Genomic DNA, 14,615 nt, shown 5'->3' on the forward strand with positions numbered 1-14,615 from the left:
CAACATTGCATGATCCCATAGAAAATTATTCTTGCATCTAATCTATGGGAGTACAAGTTCTTATGGGAGTACAAGTTTGTATGGGAGTACTCTTATTGCAAAGAAACCTTTTCACAGCTGAAGATTAAACCCGTTTTCTGCTAACTGCAAGGAGTGACCTTGTGTCCTTTGTGAAGGTCTGGTGCTGAATAGGGTAACAGTTAGACTGCCTTTTTGAATGGACCATAAATATAAAAATATAAATCACATTATCCCATAACCCCTTCATGACCACATGTTTGAGCCCATATGATCAGACTAATGTTCTCATGTTCTCTACAAGTCAAATTCACAAGATTATGTTATAATCTATAAAAGGGAATTTAAAATAATTGAATTTAATAATTGTAGATTAATTGTGCTTCTTTGTGCATTATGCATGTTGGGATAAATATTATTTTTAAAACTGGATACTACAGGAACAAAATAGCAAAAATCTGAAATAAAAGGTATGGTTTCCTTCTTATTTTTTATGCAGTAAGCGTGTAATCACAAATATACTGCTAAATGTAATTCTACAATGTATATGAAGGATACCTGTTATGTAAATCACTATACAATTAAGTACTTACAACATAGTTGATGGATTATACATTGAGAAAATTGTGATTGTAGGTATACACATGAAACAAACACATGGAATAGCATGTATTATATTAGCCTTTAAAGGGTATCACAATATTATTAAGCACAATACATACAGTACCCTAAACTAAAATACAACAGAAAGCAAAATCAAAAAAACAAACAAACCAGCCCTGAGACATTATATAAATATTCATCAATATGGTAATGAATTCAACATTTCCTTTTTACTTTTAATAGTACTAACATGTGCCAGTGAGAATTAAGCTTATGTTAAAGCATGTCAACACATATTCCAATAGCACAGACAACGTGAGGTAGAGAACCTCTTGCCCTGTCTTCGGCAGAAGGAATGCTCTAAATATATACCTTCTCCACCCCTTTATCTGATGGTCTGCAATAAAATATAAAAAATTTTGCATACTACTCTGAAACACTCCGTCTCCCATAAACCAGTGAAAACATCTGTAAGTGCCACCATCTTGCTTTACAAACCCATGCACTTAGGTGGAAAACTAAGTACACTGGTGCAAATCGAGGTGTGTGATGTCACCAAAAAGTATTTTGCAATGTGCTTTGGCAGTTGTGCACACTGTGAATGAACTCTGAAGATTATTTACAATGAGAGTGCTGCTGAAAAATGTACTTTTTACAACAAAATTTTTTATTAGTTTAATATGTTATGGAATCTCAGTTCTACCTGCAATAGAATATTTTGCTTTCCAGATCAATTATTATGATTATCATTTATTTGTAAGGTGCCATGGTGTTTAATAGAGTCAAAACAGTTGGGAAAACAACATACGTAAAAAACGGACATACGAGGAAGGCAAAATAATTGTGGACATAAGAACAAAGGTAAAAGAGGGGTCCTGCTAATAAGAGTTTAAAATCCAGATACGTATCAGTGGTATCAGGTCGTTGCTTTCTAGGTTTTAGTAGAGGTGGATCGAACAGGCATGGTTGGGAATGCTATCAGTGGGTAGAAGTCTTATGGGTTATCAGAGAGGAGACGAGGCACCGGTCAGAGGCAGATCTAAGAGGGCCTGAGTGAGAGTGTTTTAAGATGAGGTTTAAAATTTATGAAGAATTTGTTGAGGAATTTGTTGGTGTTGGTGAATAATTTGCAGAATAATGAGGCAAATTTTAAACAGCGAGAGAGGTATTTGGGATGGATTAAAGCATGTAGAGAGAGGTGAGGGGTATACCAGATAGGAGGAGACTGCAATAGTTGAGATGCGGGATGATGAGAGAATGGATGAGAGTTTGTGTCTTCAGGCAAATTCTAGCAATATTTTGAAATGAGGACTACAAGACTGTGGGGAAAACTGAATGTAAGGAATAAGGCAGAGGACGGAGTGAAGAATGACAGCAAGACACCAGGCTTGCGAGACTCAAGACATTTATTTTTTTTAATCAGGAATGATTTACACAATAAACACTCTGGGCATGATTCATTAAAGAAAGTAAGGAAAAAAAATGAGTAAAGTTTTCTACTGGACAAAACCATGTTACAATGCAAGGGGTGCAGATTAGTTTATTATTTTAGGTTATTATTGTAAGTTAAATACTGTCTGTTTTTCATGTAGCACACAGATACTTGATAGTTTTATTTGTACACTGAAATGTAAAGTTGATCTAGAACATGCCCTACCCCAACTATAAATCTGCCATCGCATTTTAAATTTACATCCCCCCTCCATTGAAACATGGTTTTGCCAAGGTGCAAAGTTACTCTTTATTTTTGCTTCCCTTTCCTTACTGAATCAGGCACTTTCTGTCCTGCAAGTGGTGGACAAAACACATACAATTTCAAATAATTTGGCAATTTATGGAATGTTTTATACATATTGTATACAGTACTTGTTCATATTATGAAATGTTCTTTCCTTTATAGCTGTATTGTAAAATATGTTTCATTGCACATTGGTGATTTGTTGCAAGTCAGCGATAATGATGTGTTACGGATGTCTGGCTGTATATGAAATATATAGCTGAATTTCTGTAGTGTAGAGTCTGATTGTTGGCTTTGCCAACATTTGTATGCTACCTTCAATGGAAAATGATGAACTATAATGTGTGCATGAAACTTCTGACTCCAGAGCTCAAACACAGCTTCAGTACAAAGAAACAACTGCTTTGTAAAGAGAGCTTTCAAAGTAAAACAGCTTTCAATGACTAGGTAATAAAATAGCTTCGTAGAGAGTATTTGTTTTATAAACACAACACTGAGATCAAACTGCAGTCATTTAATGCAGTACAGTATGTTATTGTACTCTGTGTTAATGGATGCCATTATACACATTAAAACAGTGTATTATAGCACTTATTCGTATGTATTGCATACATCCATTTATAAATACATATGCCCATACTGGTTGTTTGGGCACGAGGACTAAAGATTAGCAACATTTTAAAGATGGTTCTGCATAATATTCTACCAATTCTGTATTTAGTCACTAAATCTCGAACATTTCCTTTCCCGCCTTAAGTGTTCCAAATCCTTTCCCAATTATAACAGAATGAATTAGTTGTTGTCGAGCCAGCTCCATTTATAGACTATATATTCTACAAAATACAAATTCCACAGTACTGATTGTCAAAAAGAAAAGCACAACACAAGGAACCACTAAACTAAATTTGTTCAAAAAGTCACAGCATTTTCTCTTAACTCTACCAAGATCAAACACACCAAAAACATAATACAACTATTGTGCTCAACAAATCCATCTGTTTATAGTTGTCTTCTCAATAAATAAGCTCCACCCATTTAACTATCAGCACTTATTCAAAATATAAGTTCCACGGAGGAATGAATAACAGATTCATTAACGTAAAAGCACCTAGCTATATTGACTATAAAATATAATTAACTTATTTGCTGTAATATACACAATTTAAAAATACATTTATGCATTGCTTAATTTTACTCTCCTGTGCTACAAGTTTTAAGTACATTTTATGGGTTTGATTCATTCAACTAGTTATACTATGCTTTTATTACGTAGAGCAGTTTCTCAATTCATTTGAAGTACATATAATAAATGTGCTCACATTTCTTACTGTACATAAAATGTTTAATTTTTGTTTTAGTTAGGAAAGCATGTGCAATATAGTAGCTGGTTTCAAATGTTTACTTGGAAATGGCTAACCATACAATACACAAACACTACATTGTGAGCTACTTGTATATTTCACATGATATGGCAATTCAATGCTGCTGTACTGTGTGTTTCAAGGCTACTTCCATGTTAACAACTGGCAACATATTTTTCATCGGGCAACATATTTATAGGGGTTGGGTAATAAATACTGACTACAGAAACCACAACACCAATTTGCCTTACATGACAACAGCGATGGAGTGCTTACCAATAGTGTGTTCCGCCTGACTGCTTGGAAAACAGACTTCCAACAAATGCGGCGCATCAAGAGGCCGTCCGGCCAAAATGACGTCACTATAGAGAGCGACACTGTCATTGCTGGAATTAAAATGCTCATTTAAGGAGGCGACGGGTGTACTGGAGGTACAATATAGAAGGGTTTGTTATAAAAACATTGTACTGCCGGTACACTTGGCGCCTTTGCCTCCTTGACAAAGGCTCTGAGAGAGCCGAAACGCGTTGGTTAATGGGAGGAAGTATACGTCAGACACTGACGTCAGACGCCGACAGCTGGGATTCCCTCTGAGCCCTTTTCTCTTCTACGGAGCTGACTTTGCCGTAGTGTTACCCGGGACACGTCCTGCATTTTGAACATCTACCAGGCTCGTTTTAGAGAGAAGGACGGTAAGGGTCCAGCCATCCCTTAACGGGATCCTATGTTTTAAAGTTTTTGTACGCTATTTGTGTGCTTTATGTGGAATTAAACTACGTTGAAGATTTTACACTATGGAGTTCTTCTCCTTCTTCTTCTTTTTTACTTATGTTACGGTGGAGTGAATCTTCCCGCTTGTTCGAGGATCCTATATATAAAGCCAACTTCATGCTTTGATTTGTACTTCTTCTAGTAAGTACGTACCCCTGAGGGGTCAAGAAGAGATACATGAGGTGTTGGCTGTATTTTTATCAGTGCACGGGCATTATATAGGGGCATAATCCTTCATCCTATTTTTTTATTCACCAGATTGCACTATGTTTGTTTGTTTTTTGTTTTCTTTTATGTATATTGGGGTATTTGTGAGTGGACCGGTTACACTATAGAAGACTCCATTTACATTCCGGAATTCAGGATTTTGGACTACAACTTTTTTGTGGACTTCCATATTGAATATGAATACAATTTTTTCTGCCATTTATGCCATTTGATGTTTGGAAAAGTAACTACACTTCATATATATATATATATATATATATATATATATATATATATATATACTCTATATATTTTTTCCCTTTATATATTGGCGCCTGTCAGCAAATTATTGATGTTATTTTGGTTACATAAATCAGGATGTTCTTAATGCATAATGTACATAAAATGGATTTTTATAGTTTATCTTACTTGCAAACACATGTTCTGCCACTCATGTGTGTAGTCATTACTATCAGTTGGCACTTACACCTGCCCTGTGGCTGGTTCAAGTGATACGGCTAAAAAACGTGTACCTTAGAGATGCCCAGAGATTGAATCGGATGAATGCGCATGTGATCAACCTCAGGACACACCGTACATTACCTACATGCGTCCACTCCTACCCTGCCCTGTTCTGCCCTTCAAGTCGTAGGCAGGCAGAAGTGTCATTTGCATTTGTACATGAATTGCATGCAACAGCTTTCACTGGCATAATGTCCGCTTCTGAGCATGTGCAGAGTAATTTCACGCAAGAAACAGCATACAACGGGACTTATGTTCCAAGATGAATCAGGCCCATTACGAGATTACAGCATTATTAACACACACTCCAAGCTGTTGGGGAGAAAACACCATCATGGACTAACATGTTACATAAAGTGTGATTTATGAAATTGCAAAAGTGCAGAGCATTACAGTTGGTGCAAATGCATCTGTTTACCGAGTGCATTAATAGGTGCAAGCCCATATCCTTGTGTGTGAAACTCCTCCTAGAATGTTAATCTGCACCGATTTATGCCGGAATATGGGTTCAACTGTATATACATAAGATGGAAACAATAAAAACATCACTACCAAGACAAGTCTACTACGACTTAAGGACCTCCCTGTTTATTAATTCAAACTTTTTAATTTTCCTTCTAAGGCACTTAATGGTTTAGCTTAATTTACGTGTTAAATTTATTAGGAGATTGAGATGACTTCTGGGTTGTCTATTATGTCACTTTTGTGATTTTGAATGTATTATTACATTTGTATTAATGCGTTCTCCTGTTAAAATGCAGCTAGAAACTGCACATTGCATTGCTACTAAAAATATAGGAACTCCTGATTACTCAGACTCTTTAAAGTACCCAGGTCCTTCTGCAGGAAGTAGAATACTGTTCATTCACTTTTAACCACTCTTTCTTATCATTTAAGAAATGTCTTCCTGTGAAACAAAATCTTGTTTTCACTTATGACTGCATACATAGATCTGTCCAGCGGAGAAGCAAACTCTTGCTCCCTGGAGGAGGCTGCCAATTTGATCTTCAAACATAAGCATTTGAACTTAGGAAACACCTGGGTGAACCAGGCATATTGAAAGCAAGGTATTCTACACGAGTCTAGTTCAAGAGTTAATAAAGTAAATAACATTCCAACGTGATTAAGGTTTTGTATAAAAATGATGGACTGCCTTGGTTGCCTATAATTATCGCTAGCAATGCCACATTTTTGACCATGCCTATAATCTACCTAGGTCAACTAGATCATCATTCATTTGGTCAATCATCTTCCTCCCCCACCCTGTGTGTATATTCTGCTACATAACATAATGTCACCTAAGCATTACACTAATGTTATACATATGTCATTACCTTCTCAGTCATATATAATTATTTCCTTTTCAAAAAATGAACTTTTTGCCATTTTCGTATTTTGGAAAGTATAATACATTACTGAAATTTCCAGGTCGAAAGTTCCTATCTACGCATATGAAGTATAAACATATTTAATTGAAGGCATAACAAATTGTCAGAGTGCATCATTAAGTTAGACATATTTCTGACAATTTGCCCTTTTTTAATTATCTGAAAATGCATTAGTATTCTCTTTAAAATGGGCATAAAAGTGCATGCCAGTAATATCTATTCTATTTCCCCAGACACACAGATAGCAGGGGCGAACGGAGGATTGTCGGGGGGGGGGGTCCCCCCCGACCCCCAAAAAAAAACCACCCCCCAGCAGCTCCGTTTCTTCAGCGCTGTCCTATACAACAGCCGCGGCGCTGTCTAAGAAGCATCCGCGGCGGTGCTGTATACACTACAGCACCGCCGCGGACGCTTCTTTGACAGCGCCGCGGCTGCTGTATAGGACAGTGCAGCTATAGCGACCACTTAGTTAGAGCAGGGGGGGGGGGGTTCTGGAGACTCAGAACCCCCCCTGCGTGCGCCACTGGATAGTAAACCTAATTAGAGATGAGCAGCTTGGATCTGTTTTATCAGAGCTGGGATTTATTTAATGATCCAAGCAGAGTGCACTGGATGTAGAAAAGAAAGAATTAACCTCAGCTGAAAACATTTACTCAAAAATATTTGCATCTGCATATACTGAAATATATTGTATGTATGTAGAACATACATACATGTACATACTGTGCAGCTGCTTCCCTCTCATACAAGTTCTGTGCTGGTTATGATGAACATAAGCATGGACTTTGCCCTTTGTGTAAAAAAGGTAAGGGCATGGGAATTTCCAGCATATAAATATGTCTGCAATGACTGTAATTGTTAATTTGTCAAGGCCATCATCCTTGGAATTAGGTGTAGCAATAAACTGGTTAACGAGGGTACTGTTGGGTGGTTTTATTTAGAATAAAGGGTGTTACTGGTGTGTGTCACATTTTTACAATGTGCACTACAGGTCTTAGCGCTCCTCACTGCAAGTGCCAGCCTGCCCATTCACGTAAAGGGAATTCTGGGACTAGTAGTGCCCCCTATAAACATTATATTTTGGCACTTTCATTGTAATTATCCATCACCCACTGTCCAAAGATGTGAGTACCATCAGCACAGACCTGGATTTTCCCAAGGATTGGGCCCGCACTTTTTTGGCAGGTCTCCCTAGGTAATTCTGCCCGGTGCTGTCTGGCCTAGGGCTGGTTGGTTATTATGGCAGGGGAGCCCCACCATACGGGTTTCACTGCTATAGTGCCAGCAGCTCTGGCTAGCATAGAGGTGCTGGTATTGGAATTTTCAGGGGACCCCACTCATTTTGTCCCCAAGATGTTGCTGATACCAGCCTAACCTGGCAGCACTACATCAGGTGGAGCCCACTTGCTTTTTTACATTTTTTCCTCACCCTGATTTGCATGATGTCACAATCACCAGGATGAAGATAGTGACACCTATTAGAAGTTGGCGCTACGGAGTACTGAGGCGTGGAGTCTAACACACCTTTGGTTTTCACCAGGGACCCCCACAAGGAAGTATGGACTCCGCTGCAAGAGTCGTGCAGGTCGCGGCCCACAGTATCAGTTAGCTGAAGAGGTGTCCAATGGGGCAGCGTTGAAGGAGCACCAGAACACAGAATGGAGGTCTGGATGCAGCAATGCACAGATTGAGGGTAGTCATCAGAACCGAGTAAAAACCAGAGAGACAATCACAGGAAATAACTCTAAACCAGAATCAGGAGCAAAAGGAGAGATCAGAAACAAGCTGGGGTCAGAATCCAAAAGACCAGGAGCTAAATAGGAACAAACGCTTGAGCAAGGCTGAAGACCAAATACTCTGGCACTCTAATGGTATTCCAGTGATCTTTAAACAGAGGGAAGTGTTCCCTGATTGGTGCTGCAGCTTTCGACAGTAACACAACCAACCGCTAAACAGGAAGAGAGCGTCTCTTGTCACTATGCGATGGAACGCGATGCCCTACGCATGCATGCGGATCAGAACTAGAGAAATCCCTTGCTGCTATGCAACGGAATACCTAGCTCTACGTATGCGTGCGAATCAGGAGCGGAGAATGTTCTGTCGCTATGCAACGGGACGCGGGCATCGCAAGGGGGCAGGCGTCCATCTAGAGGTAGAAGCAGGATGGCGCCTGACACATGATATCCTTAGGCCATATCAAACTCTTTATGTGTTTCTTAAATGTACACTCTTAACATAGCTGTGACTCTGCATACTATACAAACTATATATTTTTTCAGCTGTAGATTATGCCTACATTTTTGGTGTAAATCATGTCCAACTGTGCATAGACCCCACAGCCTCTATACCCTTATGACATGCGGATAGCAGTCAGAGTAAGCTGCACATTAGCTCAGCAGTGTAGTTTAAGATCTACAGAACTATCATCTCTGTCTAGCTGTAGGAAGCACAGAGTTCAAATGTCATTGCTGTTTCAACATCTGTTCAGCATGCCCACTGAGCTCAATTGTGATTGCTGTTGCAATCTCTGTTTGGCTGCTGGACCCTCTGCACCCAACTGCAGCCATCAGCATCCTGGACTTCATTGTGGAAGATCTACAGAAGCTGCCTACTCTATTAACCCTGGTCAGAGTGGTAAAATATCCTTCACCTTCTCCAATGCACTGCACAATCAATTGTTCCATCTCATTCTTTCTTTCTCCTATTCTTTCACCACACTTCTACCCAAACTCATTTTCTCTCTTCATCATCCTATTTCTCACTCCAATATTATTATTTCCCCTTCACAGCTTCCCTCCTCGCTAGTCTGCACACATGAACTCTTTTGTTTCCTGCACTCACCACACTCATCAGCCTACATAACCAGAAATAAACCTCACACACACAAATCACCCTTGCATGTCCTCTTTCTCACCGTATTCCTTCTCATGGACGCTGGTGATATCTCATCTAACCCTGGGCTCCATACAATCCTCACTATCATGCTCCTCGCTCCACCTCAAAACTTTTCATCCACCCCATACTTACAATCCCACCAACCACATTCACATATCTTCATTATCCTCTCTTCCTGTGCACTATAAAATGCCAGATCTGTTTGTAACAAACTTGCATCCATTCATGATCTATTAATTTCTAAATCCCTCAACCTTGCCATTATAGAAACCTGGCTCACCCCCTCTGACACAGCATCCCCTACAGCTCTCTCCTACAGGGGACTCTCCTTCAGCCACACTTCCAGACCCGGAAACAGACAAGGTGGAGTAGACATTCTAATACATTCTACCTTTTCCAAGCAGCAGCTTCCAAGTCATATCCTCTGAACACTCCATGTCATTCTCTTCCTTTGCAATCCACACTATCTATTTTATCTATTCTATCTTTCTATTTTATCCTTTCCACCTTCATGCTGCTGTTATTTATTGCCCCTCCAGGTTCAGTTTCCCTATTCCTTAACATCTTTGCAGCCTGGATCACTAATTTCCTATCCTTTGAAATGTCTACACTCACACTAGGCATTTTCAACATGACCATTGAATATCCCATTTTCTCTTCTACCACTAACCTTCTCACACTTACTTCCTCCTTTAGTCTCTCTTGTGGACCTCATCTCTTACCAGTTATGGATACTCCTTTGACCTTCAATTCTTCCACTAATGCAACATCTTGGTTGCTCCAACTTAGTCTTCCCACTCTCTGTTCACAAAATACATTCCTGCAGACTTACCTTACCTCATGCCCTGCATCTAAATCCACACATACACAGTAAGTGACATCTAAGTACTCTTAACCCAAAATACTTTTCATTTTCACTAAAACAACTACTTTCTCCCATGAATTGTCCTGCCCTAATCAGGCTGCCTCCTTCTACAATAAAACACTCACAGCTCTAGACAATGCAGCTCCAGCTACCAAATACAATCTCCCACAATCAAATCACCAACAATGGCATACCAAACAGACCTGCTACCTGCAGAGTGCCACTGGAGGAAATATCGTTCCTATCCTGATTTCCTTCAACTGCTACCTCCACCTGGATTTTCTAACACTACTTAAAGCTCAATATGTCCATCTTCCCTCCTCCCAGGGTCACTATGTCATTTTAAATCTGCCTCATTGTCAATAACACTAAAATTTACTCTCAATTTACGCCAGCTGCCTTTACTTCGCCCTCTGCATTATTCCGCACATTCAGACTGTCTCCCAGTCCTGTCGACTCCACCTTAGAAACATTGCTAGAATACACCATTTTCTTACCCAACATGTTAACAAAACTCTTATCCATTCTCTCATCATCTCCCTTCTTGACTAATGCAACCTCCTGTTATCTGGCAATTTTGACACCAATGCATCAGCCATTTCAATCAATCCTAAATGCTGCTGCAAGATTGATCTCCTTTTCTCACCATTCTCACCACTCCTCATCTGCTGCACCACTGGCTCTCTGTGTCCTCCAAAATCCAATTCAAATTACTCATCATTACCTACAAAGTCCTCAAAATCACTCCTTCATATATTTGAAATCTGATATCAAAATATATCCCACCGCACCTTTTAGATTTACCTCTGACCTGCGCCTTGTCTCGTGTTTGGTACCTTACTCCGGACCTACAAGACTTTACTCCTGGTACTACCCACTTATGGAATTCCCTACCAGGCCCAATCAGACTTTCCCACATTCTTCAAATATTAAGACACTCTCTGAAAAAACAGATCTGTCTGTATCCATGTCTGTTCCATTGGTCCTGACATCCAGCTCCATATGCTTCTCAGTTAATCCTGGTATCCTGTACTCTCTCTGTTTGGCCGTTGGATTGTGGATGGTAGGCGGATAAAAAGTTAAGTATTCAGCGTCATATGCTTCTCAGTTAATCCTAGTATCCTGTATCCAAGTCTGTTCTATTGATCCTGCTTTCCAGTGTCATATGATTCTCAACTAATCGTGGAATCCAATATCCATGTCTGTTCTATTGATCCTGGTATCCAACTTCATTTACTTCTCAGCTAAACCTGGTATCCTGGTATCACTATCAAGCAACCTCTTCTATGCAGCAGACCCTTGCATCCTGGATTCTTTTATTGAACTCTTGTTGTTGGCAATATATCCTCTCCTGTCAGTCTCGCCTGGTACCAATCCGGAGAACTGCAGCGTGAAGCCCAAACCTCCTTGCGGGGGTCCCTGGCGAACACCTTCATCTCATTAGACTCTGCACCTCTGAGATGGATGGAGTCAAACCAAAGCTGTAACTTTAAATTTTAGCGCCAGGGGTAAGAAGCCCCTAGCCCTCAATTTTAACCAAATGAACCTAAAAAATTCATAAACTGTGCCCCCTCCCATCAGTGTAGTGCCCTGGACAGGCACCCCTCTTGCACAGCCCTAGTTAAACAATGCAGACTGCAAGAATTCAAAATGTTTCTTTGAGTTTTGTGACACATAGATGGTGTAAACAAAACAATCTCTTGCTTTCATTTATGTAGCATTCATAAAAATCAGCCTGACATGTGAATTATTTAAGAGCACAAAGACAGAAAACATTATTAAGTAAAGTCTAAAATGACGAAAAAGGTTGCAAAGCTTATTGTATGAAAAAGGATAACAAAATTACATACAGAAATACAATTGTAAATCAGTTTTCATTAAAATAAAACAGGAATACAAAGAAATCACTCAAAAATTCTACCATCTGTGGAAGACTTGAAGATTGGACATTCCATCAGTAGAAAGACTGAGCCCCAAGAACTGACAATTTTTAACAATTTTCATTATCTTTAAAATATTATCTTCTTTGCCTCAAAAAAACCCTGAAATAAAAGTGTAACACGCTAATCTGTTTCCTGAATTTTTGGTCACACACTTTTCTAGTGATGAATTCTATGCCTAAAATATCTCTCTCCTAAAATATAGCAGAGCTTTAATAATAATTCCAATAAATATCATATGAAGTTATGCACAGATGTATATGAAACACAAAAAAGATTTGATAAATTATTTGGAAAATTGCTTGATCTCTTTTTCTTTTTGATAAATTTGGCATCTATGCTTGATGCACATGTCATGTGCCTAGGTTTACTGATTATGGATGAATACACAGATCTCCTCAAATATGGATTATAAAAAGTATTTCTTTGGTGCATGTTGGTTCATATATAAAACATAATGCACTTGGAGTGACCCCCAACTTATTATTCTGGTCAAAGGAATTTCTGAAATCTGTCAGCATATATGGTGGTGGCGCCATAAATCATAGTGGACAAGTCCACTGGACACAGGCCTCTCTTACATAAACAATTCCAACTAGATGAAAAGAATTACGTTTCTAAAGGGTACATCAATATACATTAATCCCTGGTTTACTTACACACAGTGGGCCTGATTCATTAAGGAAAGTAAGGCAAAAAAAATGTGTACATTTTCTCCTGGACAAAACCATGTTACAATGCAAGGGATGCAAATTAGTTTATTATTTTGTAAATAAGATAAATACTGTCTGTTTTTTCATGTAGCACACAAATACATGATAGCTTTATATTTACACTGAAATTTTAAGTTGATCTAGGACTTGCCCTACTCCAACTATAAATCTGCAATTTAATTTTAAATTTACCTTCCCCTCCAATGCAACATGGTTTTGCCAAGGTGCAAAGTTACTCATTACTTTTGCTTTACTTTTCTTAATGAATCAGGCCCAGTGACTTCAAATGTACTCACATATTTGGAAGTAATCATGACCACATTAATGTTTTTTCCTAATTCCTGATTAGGCCATAATCATGAAAACACCAAACAATGGTGTTCAGTATAATGAGGTTCATTTTGACCTTTTGTGAACCTATGGGAAAGCAATATTAATTAGGCCTTCTGCACCTCATTATTTAGAGTATATTCCAGGCTATTATTATTATTATTATTATTATTATTAGGATAAATGACCTAAAAGCCATTTTAATAACATTTACTGATTGCTATAAAAAGCAAAATGTTAACTGGGAACCACTGACGATGTCAAACACACAAGTTGTAAAACACATGTAAAGTTGTTTGAGATAAATATAGATAGATAAATATATCATCATCATCACCATTTATTTATATAGCGCCACTGATTCTGCAGCGCTGTACAGAGAACTCACTCACATCAGTCCCTGCCCCAGTGGAGCTTACAGTCTAAATTGCCTAACATACACACACACACAGACAGACAAATATAGATATAAAATATAGATAGATAAGTTTGTTAAGAAAGTGCATCAAAAGAGCTTTTAAAAATTAGTTTAACATGCACAAAAACCCCATGTAAATTTTAAGCCATTCTAATAATACACGGTGTGAACAAGTCCTATTACTTCTTATTAACATAACCTACCTCCTTTCTTTCTCAAGTTCCAGGTACTGATAATTATCTGTAACAGTTTAAGCTAAATTTAAGCTTACATTTGGTGCCGGTCAAGGGAGTCAAACTGCCTATAACAGAGATTTAGGGCTCTTACAGAATGTTTGATCATATGTTAAAATCCCATGCAAAATGTACTCAGAGTTGTGTTCATTTTTGGTCCAATTCGGACTATTTTTAACCTGTGTCAAATGACTGTGTATTTAGTGTGTTTTTGTGCATAAGTCTATGCTGTTTTTTTACAGCAATTTCTAAAATAAATCAATGTTGTCCATTGAGGTGAAATATTTACAAATGTGGGGTCTGATTCATTAAGGATCTTAACTTGAAAAACTTCTTATTTAAGTTTCCTGGACAAAACCATGTTACATGGCAAGGGGTGCAAATTAGTATTCTGTTTTGCACATAAGTTAAATACTGACTGTTTTTTCATGTAGCACACAAATACTTTATAACTTATTTGTACACTGAAATTTAAAGTTGATATTTGTGTGCTACATGAAAAACAGACAGTATTTAACTTATGTGCAAAACATAATACTAATTTGTCCCCTCCTTGCATTGTAACATGGTTTTGTCCAGGAGATTGAAATAAGAAGTTTCTCAAGTTAAGATC

At 38.3% G+C, this 14,615-nt stretch overlaps 1 protein-coding gene across 1 annotated transcript in view; it reads right to left on the reverse strand.

Moving 5' to 3' along the window:
• PITPNM3 (PITPNM family member 3) overlaps positions 1–14,615 on the reverse strand; it is a 438,571-nt gene that overhangs the window by 113,126 nt on the left and 310,830 nt on the right. The window lies entirely within an intron of this gene.

The sequence above is a fragment of the Mixophyes fleayi genome, chromosome 2, assembly GCF_038048845.1.
Source record: "Mixophyes fleayi isolate aMixFle1 chromosome 2, aMixFle1.hap1, whole genome shotgun sequence".
NCBI classification, from domain to species: Eukaryota; Metazoa; Chordata; class Amphibia; order Anura; family Limnodynastidae; genus Mixophyes; species Mixophyes fleayi.